This window comes from Mustela nivalis, assembly GCF_964662115.1.
Source record: "Mustela nivalis genome assembly, chromosome: 15".
Taxonomy (NCBI): Eukaryota; Metazoa; Chordata; class Mammalia; order Carnivora; family Mustelidae; genus Mustela; species Mustela nivalis.
In genome coordinates, this window is record NC_139034.1 from 24525327 (window position 1) to 24545901 (window position 20575).

At 39.7% G+C, this 20575-nt stretch overlaps 1 long non-coding RNA gene across 2 annotated transcripts in view; it reads right to left on the reverse strand.

The window, feature by feature from the left end:
- Positions 1-20575, reverse strand: part of LOC309848607 — a 44922-nt gene that overhangs the window by 11385 nt on the left and 12962 nt on the right. The window lies entirely within an intron of this gene.

The window sequence follows — 20575 nt, forward strand, 5'->3', positions numbered from 1 at the left end:
CAAGACAGTAACTCTTTGTTCAGGGATGGAAGCCTGTGAGATGAAATGGCGTGTCCACCATCCACACAATTAATGCAAACCACAGGACTGAAAAGACTCAGCTCTGAGCTTTAAGTCAGTTCTCTTTCCAGCATCCAAGTTCTAGTAAAGCCAAGCTGCAGGGAGCATCAGCAGAGAGGGTCAGTGGGAAAACTTTCTGCTCAGAGGACTTTGTCCTCTGTTTTTTTAAATTACTTTTCTTACTGAATAAGAAGAATTATTTATTTTCATTAGGAAATCTAACTGAGTAGAAAGCCCAGAAACCTTGGGTGGGGATTGCATAATTTATAGAGAATTCTGTGGAGGGCAGGGGACAGGAAAAGGGGATGACTGAGGCAATCAAAAATTCCAGAAATGAAAGGAACCTAAGGATCTTCTTCATAAATTCCAGATTCTTCATAATCTGAAGATATTCTTGCTCAGTGCTTACACCATTTTTAAACCCAGGTTCTTAGACAATGCTTTTTCAGTAAAGCCTCTATGTATCTCTCTAACACAAGGTTTCAAGTAATTTCTCTTGCATTTGGGATCGTGAAGATATGCACCCTTATAGATTCTTTTGTGTCCCAGGAGGGACTAGGTAACTTGCTTTCTACTATCCACCAAGGATCCCTGTAGCACAATGCTGCAGAGAAAGACAATGCCACGAGATAGCCTCCCTATAGATGGTTAGCTGCCTCCCCAAGATAAGAACAGGTTTCCTGTCTTCTGGTCAAGAGCTTTATCCTCTATAACATTCTGAGTCCCTAGAGTTCAAATGTATCAAGACTGTGAGATGTACTTAGTGTTTTCAATTCTTCAAATTCTTTAAAGTGCTCAAAATATTTCCCTGGGGAGAGTTATTCTAGTCTTCTTCTGGGAAACAAGCACATGGTATATCCATCATCCACATGGTTCTTTAGTCAGAGAGAGAAACATTGATGTTAGAAGCAGAGAATAGAGCCCCAGCCAAAGTCTTGATCTGCCTCTCAGCAAAGGGGAGGCACGTGAATGAGGATGAGACCTGCATAAAAGAAGGCCCCCATGACCACTCGAATTTGGCATAGTAAGAAATGGTGAGGACATAGCCCAAAGCAGCATAAAGCCTAATTTCCAGATTTAAAATAAAAATAAAACTAATCAGGCAAGTGAAACAAGAATTAATAAAGGCTTGTAAAAGTGCCCCAGGAATCTTTAGAAATTTAAGCAACACTCTGTAATTAATACATATGGGATCTTTTTTTTTTTTTTAAGAAAGAAAAAGTACAGCTGTACTGCGGACTCACAAAGGAAGACAGAGGGTTTCATCTTGAAAGCTATAAAATGATCTTTCTCTGAGAATATGAAAGAAGGTAGATTCAGACTGGAGCAAGCCTGGGAACTGTAAGGTACAGGAAAGGACAGTAGTCCCTGGAAGGAATGTGTGAGCAGAAGGGTTATAGGAACTTTTAAGACTTTTATGAAAGGACTGGAGAGAAAAGAAACATGGGAGGCCTATTAGCAAGTCACAGAAAGATGGATTTAATGATGAACATGACATTCTTGAGATAATGAACTCTATCATTAAATTCATCTTTTAAAAGGAGGAAAGAAAATATATTCCAAGGATATGAATACATATATATTTGGTGGGAGTGAGATAGGTAGAATCTGAATCTTTGTTAAATTGGCCACTAGTAAGCAAGCAAATTTTAAAATAAAATGAGTTCAACAGCAAGCAAAACTACCCTGTGGTGTGGGAAGTGGAGAGGGGGAAAACCCTGAAGAGGAGGGGTGGGGCATCGGGGATGCTGGTGATGTCCTTTTTCTGCACTTGTGCCAGATTACAGAGGGGGTGTTCTTCATGAAAATCTGGTTGGCTGTTTACTGTGACCCATGTGCTTTTATGCATGTGTAACAAGGGACTAAGAAGTAAAATAAAAATGAAATAAGATGGAAGTTTTAAATAAGGTAAATTTGAGAACTCTGGTGATATATAAACCAGAATCAAAGGTGGGGTGGTAAACGAATGAAGTCATAAGGCAGCACATAGATATTTTTAAAGATCAATAGTGAGCTGAAGATGAAAAAAAATCAATCAATCAGGTGCAACCACATTTTACTTTTTTTTTTTAAGATTTTTTTTTTTAATTTCTTTATTTAACAGAAAGAGAAATCACAAGGAGGCAGAGAGGCAGGCAGAGAGAGGGGGGGAAGCAGACTCCCTGGTGAGCAGAGAGCACGATGCGGGGCTCAATCCCAGGACCCTGAGATCATGACCTGAGCTGAAGGCAGAGGCTTAACCCACCGAGCCAACCAGGTGCCCCACATTTTACTTTTGCCAGGGATATATTTCTGTGCAATTTTATAAATCTAATAATTTATTTTAAATTTAAATTTTAAATTTTTGAGTTTTAATTTTAAATTTTCAAATTTAAATTTTATGGTGGGTGGTTCTAATTCATAAGAATCTTACATCCCATTTGAAATTAAATCATCGCTCTCTTATTTTTCTAAGTTTCCATAAATACAATTTATTTAAAATGAGACATATCCAAATTTGTAGAAAGGAATGAAGTCATATAGCCTAATGTGACTTTCAGGGAAAGACTGGTCAATCAACCAAAAATAATTTGATTGTTAATTAGGCGGCCAACCCAACACTAGTTATCATCAAGGATGCAAAAGAAGTAAAAGTTTGTTTCTATCAAAAATGAATAATCTAGATGGGGAGAAAATGCTAATAAATGTGAATACTTTTTTTATCACTCAATGTTGTCTCTGTACAAATGATAATATGAATGTGGTATGAACATATGTTATCTTAAATAAAGCATGACTTTGACTCTCCTGATAAAGAATATTGAAGATGTTGAAATAAAAACTAATATGTTGACTGAAAACTGTATAGATTATAAACTGAAGGCTATTTATTTATTCCATAAGAATTATCTGTTGGAGATCAAAATTAGATGTCATCTCCTTAGATGAGTTCATTACAATATTCAAAGAATATTCAAGGAATTTCACAAAAATGACATTTCTAGATGGCACTAAATGACAGCATTTTGCAAAAACCCTAGAAAGTTTTAAAAAGAGGAAGGGGAGGAAATAAGAAACATGTCCCAAGTTCAATGTCAGTACCACTGGGAATCAATTACCTACAGGATAGGTGGGAGGACATTGGTCAGTGCCAAGTGCCAAAGGCAGTGTTGGAAGTAAGAAGGTAAGCCAAACTATGTCAGGCTTGGGAACATGATTTAGCGGGAGATGGCAAAACAAATAGCCAGAGTCTATGTCTCCGTTTCCCTAGAGGGAAAAAAAAAAAAAAAAAAAAAACCCAAAACCTTCTCATATTGAGCAATGAAAAAACAGTCTAGCAGGATGAGCAAGGGATCTTGGTAATGTCCGTTTTTCAGCCCTTTTTCCAGTCCACAGTCTGTGAGTGAATCAGAATTTTTCCCTTGGTTGAGTTGACTTCTGGCTGAGTGTGGTAGGCTAAAGAAGGGCTCCACAAAAACATTTATGTTCTCGTCCTTGGAACCTGTCACTCTTCCCTTATATGACAAAGGGGGCTTTGCAGATATGATTGACGCGGGCTTTGATACAGGAAGATCCAGGGAATCCAATGTAGTCACAACTGTCCTTATAAGCATGAAGGAGAGATGATGCCAACAGAAGCAAGAAGCAAGAGCGATATGAGGAATGGTTCACAAGCCAGGGAACACAGCAGACTCTAGAAGCTGGGACAGACAAGGAGAAGGATCCTTCTCTAGACCCTCCAGAAGGAACCAGCCCCAAGGACATCTGGACATTAGCCAAGTGCAACTGATTTCTGACTTCTGGTCTCCTCAACATATGGAAATAGACTTGTGTTGTTTAAAGCCATTTACCTTATGGTAATTTTGTATAGCACATTAAGAAACTAACACATTGAGTAAAGTGCTCAGTCTAATTAGACCTGGTTTTCTCTAGGATGCTTCTCTTTCGGGGCAGTTAATCAGTGTGTCATTTTGACAGAGGGACAGGTAAGGAAGTCAAGCAAGGTTCACAGTTAAGCAAGGTTTCTTGCATCCCTTTTGGGGGGAATTTTTCCTTCTGTCTTTGTGGCTCTAGAATCTTTATGCTTGGAGCCTCAGCTTTTTGGATTGTTATAGAAACCCACTTACTGGGCAGTTGTCCTGAAATTCTTGTCTATCAAGAATGCATAGGGATTGGTACTCCAGGGGAAAAGAAACTGAGCACATGGCTTAAGAAAGAAAATTGGCAAGTTATAGATTAAAACACCAACTCTCAAGTGTAAGTGTTCAGATGTTTCTATAAGTATTCTTTGACTCGAATGTCTTTTTGGTATGTGATTTTTTTTTTCCTCATCTTCACAGCAACAACCAAAGTGTGAAAAGGATACTTGTAAAGAAAGGTTTAATACGTTTTTCTCCCTCATTGGATACTGGGCTCTTTGAGGTCAGAAACCATGAGTTATTATTCTTTGTTTCTCCAACAACTGGTGGAGTACTTAGTGAATAGCAAGTGACAAAACAGGTATTCCATGGAAATAGGAAAGAAAAGAAGGAAGGAAGGAAAAGAAGAGAGAAGGAAGAAGAAAGAAAGAGAAGTTGTATTTTCATATTTTTTTTTTATTGAAACTGAGTGAATTGGAGGGCCAGAGCAAATTTCATCAACAAGTAGATATATAATCTTGAAATTTATTTATAAAAAGCATTACATTTAGTTTTGTACCAGTTATCAGCCTACCAAGTAAGCTTACTCCTGAGCCTAGATTGGAGGACAAAAATCAGATATAGTGGTCTGGGTAATGAGAAATCATAATAGAAAATGGTGGTGCTCCAAAATGAAGTGTCAAATGAAATTTGAAAGGAATATTTTGGATATTTTAAGACTAAATAACTAAGCTCCTACCTCTTTTGTGTGCTTTTTAAAATAAAACTAAGGTAATCATAGAACCTTGGGGAGGTTTCCCACACATTGTACATCCATGACAAGATTGACATAAGACAGACACATGTCAATCATTCTAGGAGAATGATAAGAAGCTACTTGATGGAAAGAAAAAAGTCTTGTGCTTGAATAGGAAGGCCTCAATAGATATTTACGGTTGGATTAAACCTTTAGTAGGAAGGGCACTGGGAAGAGAAACTGTTTAATGTGGAGAAGGAAATACTTGAGTTACTGGCTACATAGATGCTGAAAGAAACTTGCCCTGAATGTTCTGGGCTTCATTCAACTCTTCTGGGCGTAGCATTTCTTAGCGGGCTCCAGAGTTTGTAGTGTCCAGGCAAGGACGACACCGCATATTGACAAGGGTGGTTGACATGATTTGCATGTGGTGGGGCGTTGGGCTAGTCTTGGGCCAGGCCATAGGATGGCCTTGCCCTTTCCACAAGGGAGGACATCTTGGCAGCAGAAAGGAGCAGCAGGAAGTCAGGAAGCCTGGATTCTAGTCTGATTATAACCCTGGGACCATTCCTGACCACCCGAGACTAAAGTTTCCTCCCTTTGGCATGAGGAGGTTGAGTCAGATCAACTCCAAAGTCCCTTCCTATTCTGAATTCTATAACTCTCCCCTTGGCCTAGAGAGCAGTGTTGTGCATTAAAAAGGAATTTTATCCTCTGTCAGGTTCTTCTGCCCCAAATATTTTAGGTCCTGACCTGTACACTGTAAGGAACAAATAGCATCTCCTTTTGATCCTGGGGTTAAAAATATTTAGTTTTTTGGTGCTTGAAACATTCTCTTCAACTAAATATCCTAACCTTGACATAGCTGAATTTGTACTTAACTGTTATAAACACATACTACTGGCAAGATCCTATAAAATAATTGACTTACAATGACCTTGGTACTGGTGGCATAACAGCTTGAGTTTTTCATTATCATTCTGTGCCAGATAAGGGAATTTTCCTCGCGTTCAGCTGATTTTCAGCCTTTGTTGGGTAGTGGGTAGTCAGAGCTTTAAAATGCTCACCATGGAATGCTGCGATGTGAATTTCAACAGCCTATTTGGGTAGCTATTTTTAGTCTCTAAATACATGATTAATGTGACCATTTTCTCCTTATCACTCTCTTAGATTTAATTAACAATCGGTGTGATTATTCTTCCAGGTTGTGATGCAAGGTGTTGAAACCTTTGAATCATGATCTCAGCCTTATAGATTTAAAAGCTACCAAAACTGCTTTTGATGGGACAGGGGCATGATTATCTATGTGGACTAGTGAGTTTTGAAAAATCTCTTTGCAGAGCTACATAGTTATCGATTATAAAATAAATGTAAGCGGGCCCATGGTTCAAATACGGCAACAAAAACGAATTGTGTTGTTCCATAAAATCTCACATGTAAATTTAATGAGCATTTCTTTTGCATAGATAAGATTTGGGAAGATTTGTTCTCAGCTCAGGTTATTCTCCCTCTTTGTGTTATTCCTTTCCATAGCAACAGTGTAACCCAGGAAGAAGCCAGCCCTGGAGAGCGAGCTGGCTGCCACTCCGATGTTTGACTGCCGCACCCCAGTAAAGACTGGTCCTGCCAAATTAGACTCTGTGCTCCTCCCTGAAGATAGGATCCTGATTTCCTAAAACTGAGATGGATGTGTTTAGAGCTATCTCGGAACCACGTGACAAAATAGAACTTTTACTCAATTTTCAGGTGGTAGGTAGAAACTGGAACTCTTCTTTTCCTGCCCTTTCCCACTTATTACTCTCATCACCAACTGAAAGCAATATAGCAACCAAAGCAGTTGAATCCCATTCTTATTTACTCCAAGTAACCCAAAGCAGGAATTTCCAAGAAGTCAAAGTTGCGGGACCATGAAGGAAAAATGGTAAGAATAAACAAGTGGTAAGTGTTTAGTACAGGGTCTGGTACATTTGAGATATTCAGGAACTGGTGACTATTATTAATGACCTAACAGCTACTATTTCATACCAGCCTTGTGTTCTCTTCTATTCTTCTTGCTGCCTAGGAATTTGATGCCTAAACTGAATATTCACTATAGCAAAATTCTACTCCAGGTAATTAATTAGCACATCCCATACAGTTAATCACAATGGGATCTTTAACTGTGTCTCTGAAAATGTACTATTGCATTTATAAATAAAAAACCAGTTTTGGGAGAAGGGTTCAGATGGAGTCATTTCTAGAATCAAAGGTATATAATTTTACTTTTATAAGATATTGGCTTGTGGGAAATAATGTTATTTATTTTAAAAAAGAAATTGTGTACTCATAAAAATCAGTGAGCTTGACCAAGTTACTCAGAAGGGGATCATTTGAGCTTTGAAGGAAGTTTAATCCACGCTCTAGCATAAAGTTGTTTTGACGGTTTAGGAACTCGGTTAAAAGGTCTACCTTAATTTCTTTATCTATAAAATGAGAATTATGTTATAATACAAGATTCGTTCTTATAATATTATGGTAGACGTATACATCCCTGGAGGAACGATCCCCAAATAAGGTCTTAGCATAACAGTGGAAAGTCATTTATGGTTGGGAGCACAAAGATAGGCCAGAAGGATTGTCATGGCACAAGTATCTCTGTGATGTGAGGAACCTACAATTGTCCCTGGGGCCATGCAACCAGTTTTGAGCAACTGAAGTCTAAGGGCTTAAAGAGAAGACATCACGGTTATGGGAGAAAAGTAATCTGAATCTCTACTTTGTATTGCCAGACAATAAAAATTCGCTTCTATTCAAATATGAAAGAGTACATCTTTTATTTATTTATGTATTTACTTTCTTACTTTTTAAATATTTATTTATTTATTTATTTGACAGAGAGAGAGAGAGAGATCACAAGTTGGTAGAGTCACCGGCGGGGAGTGGGGGTTGGCATTTCCCCATTGAGGAAGGAGCCCAATGCAGGGCTTGATCCCTAGACCCTGAGATCATGACCTGAGCTGAAGGCAGAGGCTTCACCATCTGAGCCACCCAGGTGCCCCAAGAGTATATCTTTTAAAAACCAAAAAATTTTACTGGCTGATTACAGAGCTGTGATAGTAATGACGCCACATCATGTTGGGTAAATGATGCCTGGTACAGAGAAGGCCTTCAGTAAGTGTCCGTTAAATTAAATCTGATTGTAGGTGATGCAAGGTACTTTGGACATAAAACATACCACGAAATATTAAATATCGAAAATACAAATGTCAACTGTTATTCAGGAAAAATTAGAGTAAAGCTTAAGTGATTTGATTCCCAATCGATTCATTTACAGGGGTTTTCTGAGAAATATTTAATAATCAATGTAAAGGCTTGAGATTTTAAAGTGATCTTTTGAATGTATTTTTATGCCTTTTAGATCATTTTATGAATTTGTACATTTTGGCTTCTTTCTTTTTTTAAGATTTGTTTATTTATTTTAGAGAGACAGTGGAGCGGAGGAGCAGAGGGAGAGGAAGAGAGAGAGAGAGAGAGAGAGAGAAACGGAAGCAGACTCCCAGCTGAGCACAGAGCAGGGCCCTACCCAGGGCCGGATCTCAAGAACCTGATACCATGACCTGAGCTGAAATCAACAGTCAGATCCTTATCTGACTGAGCCACTCAGGCACCACTGCGCCCTTTGGCTTTTTGTCAAAAGTATTTATGGGATGACTACCAGTTCACCCCAGGTGTGAGGGACTTTTCGAAGCTCTGGGGAAGCAGAAATGGACAAAACAGGAGAAAATCATACCTTCATGGAATTTAGGCTAGAGTAGGGGGAACAAATAAATATGTAAATTATATAGCATATCAGATGCTAATAAATTGTATGGAGAAAAGCAAAGAAGGAAAGGGGGTGAAGGATGTTGGGAGGAAGGTATATTCAACAGCATGGCCAGAAAAGCCTCCCTGAGCATTTGAGCACAGATGTGATGGAAGAAGGAAGTGGTGAGCCCTGGGGGGATCTGGAGGACCAGCAACCTACACAGAGAAAACAGCAACACCCAGGGAGGTGCCATGCCCTGCGGTCTTGAGGATAGAAAGGAGGTTGCACGGTTGGAGTGGAATGAGCAAGGGTGAGAGCAAAGGAACTTGAGTCAGAAGGGTAATGTGCAATCAAATTGCACAGAGCCTTTAGGTCACAATAAGAATTTAGTCTTTTATTCTGAGATCGGTGGCCTTTCACCTTTTCTTTTCTTTTAATTGCAGTAAAATAGGCATAACATGATATTTATCATTGCAGCCATTTTTCAGCGTACAGTTCAGTGGCATTGAGTGCATTTACTGTGCATTACATTATCATCATCTGTCTCCAGAACCTTCTCATGTTGCCCAGCTGAAACTCTATACCCATTAAACAATTCCCTATTCCTCTGACTCCCAGCCCCTGGCAACCATGATTCTGCTTTCTGTCTCTAGCAGTTTCCCTCGTCCAGGTACCTCAGCTAAATGCAACCATATCATATTTATCATTTTGTGACTGGCTTATTTCATTTAGCTTAATGTCTTCATCTCTTCGAGTCTTCCAGGCTCATTTATGTTGTACCATATTTCAAAACGTCTTACATTTTTACCACTGAATATCCCATTGTATGTATATGTCATATTCTGTATATCCATTCATCCACTGGTGAATACTTGGCTATTATGGATAATGCTACTGTGACTATTAGTGTATAAATATCTATTCAAGTCCTTCCTTCCTTTTTTTTTTTCATTAATTATTTTTATAAGTCCTTCCTTTCAATTCTTTTGGGTATATACTCAGAAGTGGAATAACTTCAGGTTTTTGAAAAGAAAGATGTCTTAGGTTTTTCAGATTACTCTGACTGCTGTGAAGAAAATAGGCTATAAAGAGACAAGGGTAGGGCGCCTGGGTGGCTCAGTGGGTTAAAACCTCTGCCTTCAGCTCAGGTCATGATCTCAGGGTCCTGGGATCGAGACCCGCATCAGGCTCTCTGCTCAGCGGGGAGCCTGCTTCCCCCTTCTCTCTGCCTGCCTCTCTGCCTATTTGTGATCTCTCTCTCTCTGTCAAATAAATAAATAAATAAAATCTTTGGAAAAGCCCACAAGATTTTCTGGCAGATAGGTTGCTGGTTATGGGGGAGAAAAAGATGAGTCAAAGATGACTCCAAGATTTTTTTCCATTACAATAGTCAAAGTGTTCTTTACAGGCTGTTTGGAAATAAAAATCATCTAATGCAAGTTTCTAAATGGATGTATTTCTGCACATTTCAAAGACATACTACATTTGCATGGAAGATGCGAGTAGAGATAAAAGACTTTGCATTGATGTGTCTCCCCAAAGGCTCACATATTTTATGGGGAGGGGGAACTGAGGCTTTATGAGACCTCACAAAAAGCAAGAGATGATACTGTGGGCAAATATGACAAAGCTTAATCATTTATAACCTAATACTGAATGATCAGGAATCTGACGTGAGTTTGGCTTATTTTTGAGCAAATCTATTAGAGCTAATATCTAAATTTTCTTTTCTTTTTTTAAAGATTTTTATTTATTTATTTGAGAGAAAGAAAGAGTGAGAGAACATGTGCATGAACAGGGGAAGGGGCAGAGGGAGAAGGAGAGAATCTTAAGCAGATTATGCACTGAGCACGGAATCTGAAGCAGGGCTCCATCTCACCACCTTGAGATCATGACCTAAGCCAAAATCAAGAGTCAGACGTGGAGCGCCTGGGTGGCTCAGTCATTAAGCATCTGCCATTGGCTCTGGTCATGGTCCCAGAGTCCTAGGATCCACCCCACATCAGGCTCCCTGCTCAGCGGGAAGCCTGCTTCTCCCTCTCCCACTCCCCCTACTTGTGTTTCCTCTCTCGCTGTCTCTGTCAAATAAATAAATAAAATCTAAAAAAAAAAAAAAAAAAAAAAAGAGAGCCAGATGCTTAACTGACTGAGCCACCCAGGTGCCCTTAAATGTTTATTCCCAATAAAACCTTTCATATTTAATATTAACAAGATCACATAATGTTTTAGTATGAAAACGCTCAGAGTTATGAATCAACAGAAAGGTCACTAGCTAGGCTGTACACAAATGTTCTATAATCATAATTTGTGAAAAAAAATCACAGCCAGAAGTTCTTATTTTATCATCCCAATAGCTGTGGGAGCCTATACGATTATTTTACACAGGGGTGACTGAGTCTCTAAGAAGTTTAAGAAACTTGCCCAAGATCACAAAGGTATTTTTTGACGCTAATAATTTGAGCCAATATTTTGGAGACTGGTTGAGAATCCAAGCTGATTGAGCCTGATTATTATACCCAAGATGCAGCCAGAAGGCAGGCAGGAAAGTTTGATCGATACCTATACCCACTTCTGCCAGAGGTGACTCAGAATGTGATGCTGTGTCCATCCAAGTGCACCAGTGGGAGGAACAACTTTTCTGAAGTCTGCAAACTTTTCAAGAAGGTATTTCCTTCCAGATCCTCAGTGTCATCATAGTTTCTCTGGAGAGGTTACCTGGGGATGACAGGTGAGGCTGCTTAGGTTTTCACCACGTGAGGCCAGCATGAAATACACAGCATGAAATCAATCATGTCGCTCACTCAAAGTGCATCCAAACTACATAGAGGTGTGTGGCAGCCAGGTATCTCTAGCCTCTAACCTTCTCTGGCTTGACTTATCCAGGCAGGCGTCTTCAAAGGATAGCAAAGTCCCGCCGTTGATAAATCAATCTGTGCCTGAGGAATGAGTGACATCTAGTTCTTTCCGTGTGGTAACACACCATACAAATTATAAGAATTGAGTCAAATGTAGAAAATATGATTAGCCCCCCAACAGGCTATAGCTACGTGAAGCCAAACAAGAATAATGTTTAGCCAGCCATCAATGGTCTAAAGAGAAAGCAGGTATAAATACAAATATTCAGATATTTGCAAAGTTAACCATTCATGAACTTAATGCATTCAATAATTCTCCTGGCTGCACACAAGGTGGGGTGACAGTCAAGAGAAACAGTGGCTCTATCTTTTACACCTTTTTAAATTAGTTCCTTCTCTGGGATGCTTGGGTGGCTCCGTGGGTCAAGTGTCAGCCTTTGGCTCAGGTCATGATCCCAGGGTCCTGGCATCAAGTCCCGCATAGAGTCCCACATCTGGCTCTTTGCTCAGCAGGGAGCCTGCTTCTCCCTCTGGATCCTTCTCTCCCTGCTTGTGCTCTCTCTCTCTGACAAATAAATAGTAAAATCTTTAAAAATAAATACATAAGCAAATAAATTAGTTCCTTCTCTTTGGTATTCAAATCATCTGTCCTTTATAAAAATCTCTCCTCTGATGTTCAGCATACATGCTCTTCCTTCCTTTCTACACAAAATTTTCTGAAAGAAAAAGTCACACTTATATCCTCACTTATTCTGCACCCTTTGCAAGCTGGCTTTGGCTTTAGGATATTTTTAAAGATTTCTGTCTTAAAGATATCTTAATTGGTAAATAAATCAGAATTACAAAATTGTCTCTTCTCAATTCACAGTTGTGATATCCTGATTTAAAATAAAAAATATACATTTGGTCTTCCTGGTTTCTGGCACAGAGCAATAGATGAGAGCAATAAAGATGTCTTTTTATTTTTTTATATTAAGGAGGTGACTTTTGGACCACAGCGAGGGGAGCTGGTTGCTGGTGGAACCAACCTTGTGATGAGAAGGTTGGAACTCTCAGTTCTACTCTCCAAACTCCTGGAGGGGTAAGTTCTGGGAATTCAGTTTGGTCACCAATGGTCAATGATTTCATCAACCATGCCTATTGTAATGAAGGTTTCATAAAACCCCCAAAAGGGTCTGCAGATCTTCCATCTTGGTGAACACATGGAAGTGCTGAGGGGTGAGCTCAGAAGGTATGGAAGCTCTATACTCTTTCCCCACACCTTGCCCTATATATCTCTTCCATCTGACTGTTTCTGAGTTACATCCTTTCATAATCAACTAGTAGTCTAACAAGTAAAAGTGTTTCTCTGAGTTCTGTGAGCTGCTCTAGTAAATTCATTGAACCCAAGAAGGGGTTCATTGGAACCTCTGATGTATAGCCAGTTGGGCAGTAGCACAGGTGACAGTCTGGACTTGTGATATGAAGTGGGGGGTCCCTGTGGGATCTGATGTCATCTCCAGGTAGACAGTGTCCAGTTTGAGTCGACTTGCAGGCCTCCCAGCTAGTGTCGGAGAGTTCCTCAGTAGTGGAGACACAAACTCCCTACCTCTGCATATCATAATTGGTGACCAGCATGTTAGAAGTGGGTTGATAATGTCATCAACTGCTGATCAATTAACTCTTTTTGGAATCATTTCTCATGTTTTGGTTTCAATGCTGTTATTCTTCTATTTCTTCTCTTGTAACCCTATACTCCTATTCCTTCTGTTAGTATTTTATCAACCTCTTCTTAGTCTGCCTCAGTGTGGACTCTAGTTTTTTTTTTTTTTGTTTATTTGTTTTATTTTGTTGTTTTAGTCATTTCCTTAAAGAAAATGTTCCTGTGGTTCCTTTCCCACTCTCTTCCTCTGGTGCCACCACATGCTCTCAGACAGTGAGTTCATTCATTCCCAAGGCTTAAACTTTAAATCTGTCTCTGACTTAGTTCTTCTACCTCATACTTTATTTTCAGTAATCTTTTCAATAGTTAAGCCATGGTCTTATGAACACCATGTTGCTGAAAAAGTCACAGAAAGAACCCAGAAAAAGTCACAACCTTTCTAGACAACTTACCCTCTTTGTGAAATGAAGGAGTGAGTCTTTCAGGTTTCACAGGGATCTTATCAGTCAAGGATCTTGTATGGAGACAGAAACTTAAAGAGAAAGTGAATTTATTATAGGCTACCTGCCAACTTTAGAATTGTTAGTAAAGCTGAGAGACAGACTTTAGGGCTAGAACAGGGCACCTCCAGGAGTTTACATAGCTAGAATTACAGATAAGTCAAGTCTCACCAGAGGGAAGGTTTGGCTTTGCTGGCAGGCTACCTCTGCAGACATGACCACAGGTAGTGCTGCCTTCATCACTGCGACTGCTCCATGTACAATGAACTGACCATCGGTCATGGTCCTGACATTCCACACACAATTCAAAGTCTCCAGTTGGAACACCCCTTTGGCTGATCCTACATCATACTGCCTGCCCCCTGGGAGTTGGCAGAGGAAGGACCTAGCTGACCCAACCCACAAAGGGTATTTTGACCCAAGGGCAAAGGGTACAGGGCATGGGACAGCAAATCCTCTCCTACTAAGAAGTGTGTACCATAGATATCTCAAATCTACCTCAGACTCAAGACAGTCAAACCAGAATACCATCTGTTACCCAGGTAACTTAAGCCTCAGACATATGCTGTAGGCGCTCAGGATACGGATTCTTCCTTCACAAGTCTTTGTTTTAATAGTTGTTCAGTTTCATTCAGTAACTACTTTGGTCAGGTTGTTAACTTTTTGAATTTTTGATCACTTACTTCTCTTCCCTTCCAGTCCCACCCATTGGTTTTGTTAAGAACTGGTTATTGAAGGAGTGATTTAAGGGCTAAAGGCAACACCAAGCAAACCGCAAGGCATAGTTGTGTCAACCTAGGATGAAATCATCTTGACTTGAAGTCTTGCTCTTATGTGTGATTTTCAGGACCGTCTCTCCCTTGCAATTTTCAATGAGCTTCATTTCCCAAGTAATGTTTTTTGAACCCCTGAATGGTAATCACAGAGAACAGAACCTGGTGATTAAGGGCCTCCCTTCTACTAGAAAAGGAGAGTGTACTAAGGCAATCATATCTCTGGCCTTTGATTCCTTCATGGTGAGGCAGATCACAGCACTCTCAACGCATAATCATTGTCATCTTTTGGAAGTATATTCAACTCAAATATTTAAACATTTTCATATGTTGATGAAAGAAACATCTAATAAATTGGGTGTGATCTGTACCTATGGCAGGCTACAGATGAAGAGGAGGTGGAGGTGTGTCATCACTCAAATAGACATATTTGCCTTTGCTTTTGATTGTGAAACTCAACACATCCCTTGTATTCAGAAACAATAAAGGAGATAATGCGATGTTATTTGAACATCTATAAATATCCACGGAGGATAATAAATGCCTTTGTTACCTCCAACCCCATGTGTTATGTGCATTTTCAGTGTCTAGCAGTTGTCACAGATGCACTTTATGGTTTTCAAGCCTGGGAGCTGATTATATACTCAGTGGACTTTTAACTGAATTACGTCTTTGAAAAAGCAAACAACCCACCATATTTAAAATTAGAACCTGCTCCTACCACCTTGGCATTCCTAATCCCCTGACCCAGCTCTGCTTTTTTTTTTTTTTCCCTAGAACAACTTAATCACCTTCTGAAATAATATATGATTTAATTGTATGTGTCTATTATCTATTTTCTGTCCCTTCCTATGGGAGGACAGGAGACTTTATCTGTTTGATTTACTTATGTCCTGAGAGCCTCAAACTACCTGACACATTCTAAGCATATAATGAGCATCTGTTGAATGAGTGAACAAACAACACCCAGATAGCTCTGAGACCAGTTGAAACTCCTGAGACGGTTGCCTTTGCTGTGCCTTGGTTTGCCCTCAATTCCTGGTCTATGGCCCCTTCCTTGTAAAAACCTGCTTTTCCAAAGAGTCTTAAAATTCACTTACTGCAAGCCTTCAGTGACTCCTCACAGTTTAATGCACTTCCATTTCCTGGAATTATTGCATTTCAAGCTAAAAGAATTTTTTGAGACTTCTTTTTTTTAGAGCATTTTTATAATCACAGCACAATTGAGAGGAAGGTACAGAAATCCCCTTATAGCTCTGGTTGCTATGTATGCAGACTTCCTCAAGATTAATACCCTTCACCAGAAGACACATTTGTTCCAATGGTTGAACCTACAGTGACAAGTATAACACCCCAAATCCATAGTTTATCTTAGAGTTCACTCTTGGTGTTGTACATTCTATGGGTTTGGGCAAACGTATGATGACATGTATCTGTCATGACATCTATCATACAGAATAGTTTCATGGACCTAAAAATTCTTTGTGTTCTGCCTGTTCACTCCCAACCTCCACAATCCCTGACAATTCCTGATCTTCACACTGTGTCCCTGGTTTCCCCTTCTCCAGAATGTCTTATAGTTGGCATTATAAAGTATGCAGCCTTTTCAGGTAGGCGTCTGTTACTTAGTAACATGCATTTAAGGTTCTTCTGTGTCTTTCATGGTCTGATAGCTTTTCAGTGATGAGTATAAGTCCATTGTGTGGATGTACCCCAGTTTATTTATCCATTCGCCAACTGAAGTGTATCTTGATTGCTTCCAAGTTTTGGCAATTATGAATGAAGCTGTTGTAAACATCTGTGTGCAAGCTTTTGTATAAACATAAATTTTTAACTTCTTTGGGTAAATACCAAGGAGCACAATTGCTGGATCATGTGGTAGGAGTACATAGAGTGTACCAGGAAACCACCAAAATGTCTCCAAAAATGGCTGTACCATTTTGCATTTCCACCAGCAATGGGTGCCTATCTCCACACATCTCTGCCAACATTTGGTGTGGTAGGAATACAACTTTAATGGCTAAATTTCCACAACACTTTTGTCTCTGGGGGCAGCTTAGATATTCTAGCAGGGGTAACTTTCGTGTGAAGAGAAATACACTTGATCCCTCTGAGTATGACATAGGATTGCTAATTTATGTCTTTGTTGTGAGCAGAAAAGTGTCCAAAGGGAGTTGTGCCATTTTTTTTAAAGATCTTGCTGTTATATAGAGAAGAAAAGAAGTGTAAGTCATAGTCTAATCACAAGTTGCTTGGTATTTTTATCAATTGTTCCAGAAGACCTGGACTTACCAATTCACATTGTGTTTTTCTTTAGCACTCTTTCTTTTTAAAATCTATAATCATCATCACCATCCTCCTCATCACCATTATCATCATCCTCATTTCCCATGAAGTTTGATATTGAATTATTTTAAATTTCCTAACCAAAGTACAGGAAAACCATACTTATCTAAAGGCCATAACTGGAAACCACAGCACTCTGGGAACTGAGTCAACAAATGGTCTCTAGTTGTGTTGAATCACCTCATTAAAACTATCTCTTCAAGATCTCTTTTCTTTTCTTTTTGCCAGCTTTTACTGTTCTGCTGGCTTTTGGACTCCAGTGGAGGTCCTCTGGAGCAATCTGCTTTCTTGCAGCCATTTGGCCTAGGGTGTTGAAGGGAAGAATAGCGCCATCCAGGAATTAGGAAGGATGTGGCTAGAGCTGGAGGTGGGGAGGAAATCAAGGCCTGAGGGAAACACGATGTGGCTACGCTATTGTTTTCTGGGCTAATCCCATTAGTGAATTAAAAAAAGGAAAGCTGTTTAGTCATTTGAGATGTCTTTATTCCACCTTTACACTTGACTTGAATTGTTTGGCTGGGTATTAGAATTTAAATTAAAAAATTTTTTTTTCTTTTGATTATGAAGGCATTTCTCCTTTGGCTTCTATACCTATTCATTGTGTTTTACTTTTTTTTTTGAAACAGTTTTTTTTTCTATTATCTTTAGAGCTCTGACACTTCTAATTGATGAGTCTTTATGTAGGCCTTTTTTCAATACAAAGTTGTTTTGGCTAAGCATCTGAAGAGCCCTTTCAGAAGGTAGACCTGACTTCTTCAGTTTGAGAAATTTTCTCCTGTAATTTTTCTTATGTAATTTCCAATGAAATTCACCATAAGGGGATGGGGCAGGGATTAAGCCTTTGAGCCAAGCACCTTCGAATGTCAGTGTGCCTGACGCATTTGTTTCTCCATCCTTCAGTTTATCAAGAAATGTAACAACTTTTATTTAGTACAAATGGTCAGCTCCTTGATGATTTGGAAGCTGGTTTTGTTTTAAGTTACATATTATCTCAGTTTCAGATGAAAATGGATAATTCTTTGATATATGGCTGGAAAATTCCTTCTGTTGGTAGGTTAAGAGCATTATTTTTCACCAGCTGGCTCTTTGTCCAGTGCTCTCTAACTCTGTGGGAGGTGCCTCCAATGTCTCAGGTTATTTAGTTTTCTGAGTTGCCTAAATGAAGTACGTGAGGGACAATCTGTTGCATCTTTTCTTCTAGCTTCTGGTGCTTTGCTGTCAACCTTTACCATTCCTTGGGGTAGAGACCACCACCCTGATCTCTGCCTTCATCTTCACACAGAGTTCAGCTTGGGTAGATGTCCGTCTCCAAATTCTCCCTAATTATAAAGATACCAGTCATATCAGATGAGAGCTCACCCTAATGAACTCATTTTAGCTTGATAGCTTCTGGAAAGCCCTATTTCTAAATAAGATCATATTCGGAGGTACTAGAGGTTAGGACCTGAACATACAAATTTGGGGGTACATGATTCAACCAATGACATTTCAAGAACTTAGATGTTATTCCTGACACCTCCCTCCTCTCCTCTCCACATGTAAACTGTCAGAATGTTCTTCCCATTGTACCTCAAATACATGTTGCGTCTAGTTATTTCTTTTTATGTTTATCCCAACATTATCTTTCTTTCTCTGGTCCATGGTAATAACCTCCTCCTGGGTCTCCTGTTCCTGCTCTAGTCTCTCCTAATTCATTTTCCATTTGCTAGAGGTCCTCCTGAAGTGATTATTTGATTACATCTCTCCTCTTTGTACAACATTCACTGGCTTCCCATTGCCTCAAGATAAACTTAAAACTCCTTCATGTGGCTTACACATGATCTGGCTCCAGCCTTGTCTTCCCTATTACATTTTCCCAGTGCTCTGAGCTAGGGCCAAATGGGAGCTTCTTTCAGTTCCTTGATTGCACCACACTCTTGCCTCTGGGCTTTAAACATGCTGTTCCCAGTCTGGAATACCCTCTGACCTCAACTCCCCAGACATTGACTCATCCTCTGGGCCTCAACTTTAATGTCGGCTAACTTTAGGAAGGCTAGCTCTCTGCTATAGGCTGGACGTGGCCCTCAGGAGGACACATCCATGTCTCAATCCATGGAAACTGGGACTATCGCCTTGTTTGGAAGAAAGGTCTTTGTACATGTAATTCAAAGTCATAGATCTACCCCCAGTGCCTAGCCCAATGCCAGGGGTATATGATAGGTGCTAGTATTTAATATTAACAATAATCTATGATATACCAGAAACTAATACAATATGGCATGTTAACTATACTGGAATTAAAATAAAATTTTAAAAAACCAATACTGCTAAGAATAACTTTCCCTCACTAAGTAAAGGTCAATCAATGTTTCAAACTCAGCACTATCCAAATGGTACAGATTTGAAAAACATCAGAGGTCTGGCACTTATGAACACCATAGTTATGACCCTCCTAGTATCTTAAGAAACTTGCAGCCTCCCTAGTAGACAAAATGCTCACATCCGGCAAGATGCTTTTAAGAGCCCCCAAAGCAACACCACTCCCCCAAATGAAAATAAATAAAATCTAATCTGATTAGTAGTTTAAGGATCCTTTTATCAAGACATCTGTCAAAATTTATTTTTTATGGAATGCCACCTTTGTTACTTAGAGCTGTTTTTAGAGGATTAACATGATCATTAACCTAGAACATTCTATAGTGCAATAAGAGAAAAGAAGAACTATAATTTTCTTTTTTTTTTTTTTTTTTTTTTTTTTTTAAAGATTTTATTTATTTATTTGACAGGCAGAGATCACAAGCAGGCAGAGAGGCAGACAGAGAGAGGGGAGGAAGCAGGCTCCCCGCCGAGCAGAGAGCCCGATGTGGGGCTCGATCCCAGAACCCTGAGATCATGACCCGAGCTGAAGGCAGAGGATTTAGCCACTGAGCCACCCAGGCGCCCCAAGAACTATAATTTTCTTATAAGCAAATATCAACAATATATGAGAAGACATGTGTTCTTAAAGACTAAAAGAAAACTAACAAAGACAGGAAGAAATAATAATAAGCAAATTCACAAGTTCCATGTCTGTTGACCTCCCATTCATAGCATTAACCATCTTAACCCTTGGGACTTCCTTGTATGCCAACAGCTTTTCCTTTCAGAAGCTGCTCCTTCCTGAAGTCCTATTGAGCAATAAATCCCAGAACCCCACCTCTTCTCCCAAGGGAGAGGCCAACTGGGATACCTTGCCCCTAGATAGGGTGATTGCTTCCGTGGTACGTGTGTATCTCAAGTAAGATCAATCAGATTTATTTTCAGGGACTGCTATGGATTTCACAACAGAGAGGGATGATTTTTGTTATTTTCTTTTTCTTCTGAGACTGCTGGTTCTGAAGACAATACACTCTAAGCTCCTAATGACCAGCATGGCCGCATGTAATGAGAGCCTTCCTGAGAAGGAAACCTTACAAAGGCGGGAAAGCAAAGCAAAGACAAGCAATGGAAGTGAGACACAGAATCTTGCTGAAGCTGTTTAAGCCCCTGCATCCAGTAGAGCCTGTGACTGTCTTTCCTGGGATGAACCCCATCCTTAGGTTGTGCTACAAGCCACACAGGGATCTATATGATGTGATAGAGGATGGGTGGAGGGAATGTGACAGAGATGGCTAGATGCCCCTAAAAATGAGTGCTCCCACTTCATCTGTGATGTGGAATTGTCACTGGGCAGTGGCTGTCTGTAGGATTACCTCTCCCAGCCCCTGGCATCTAGGTGGGGACATGTGACTTGTGGTTGCGAA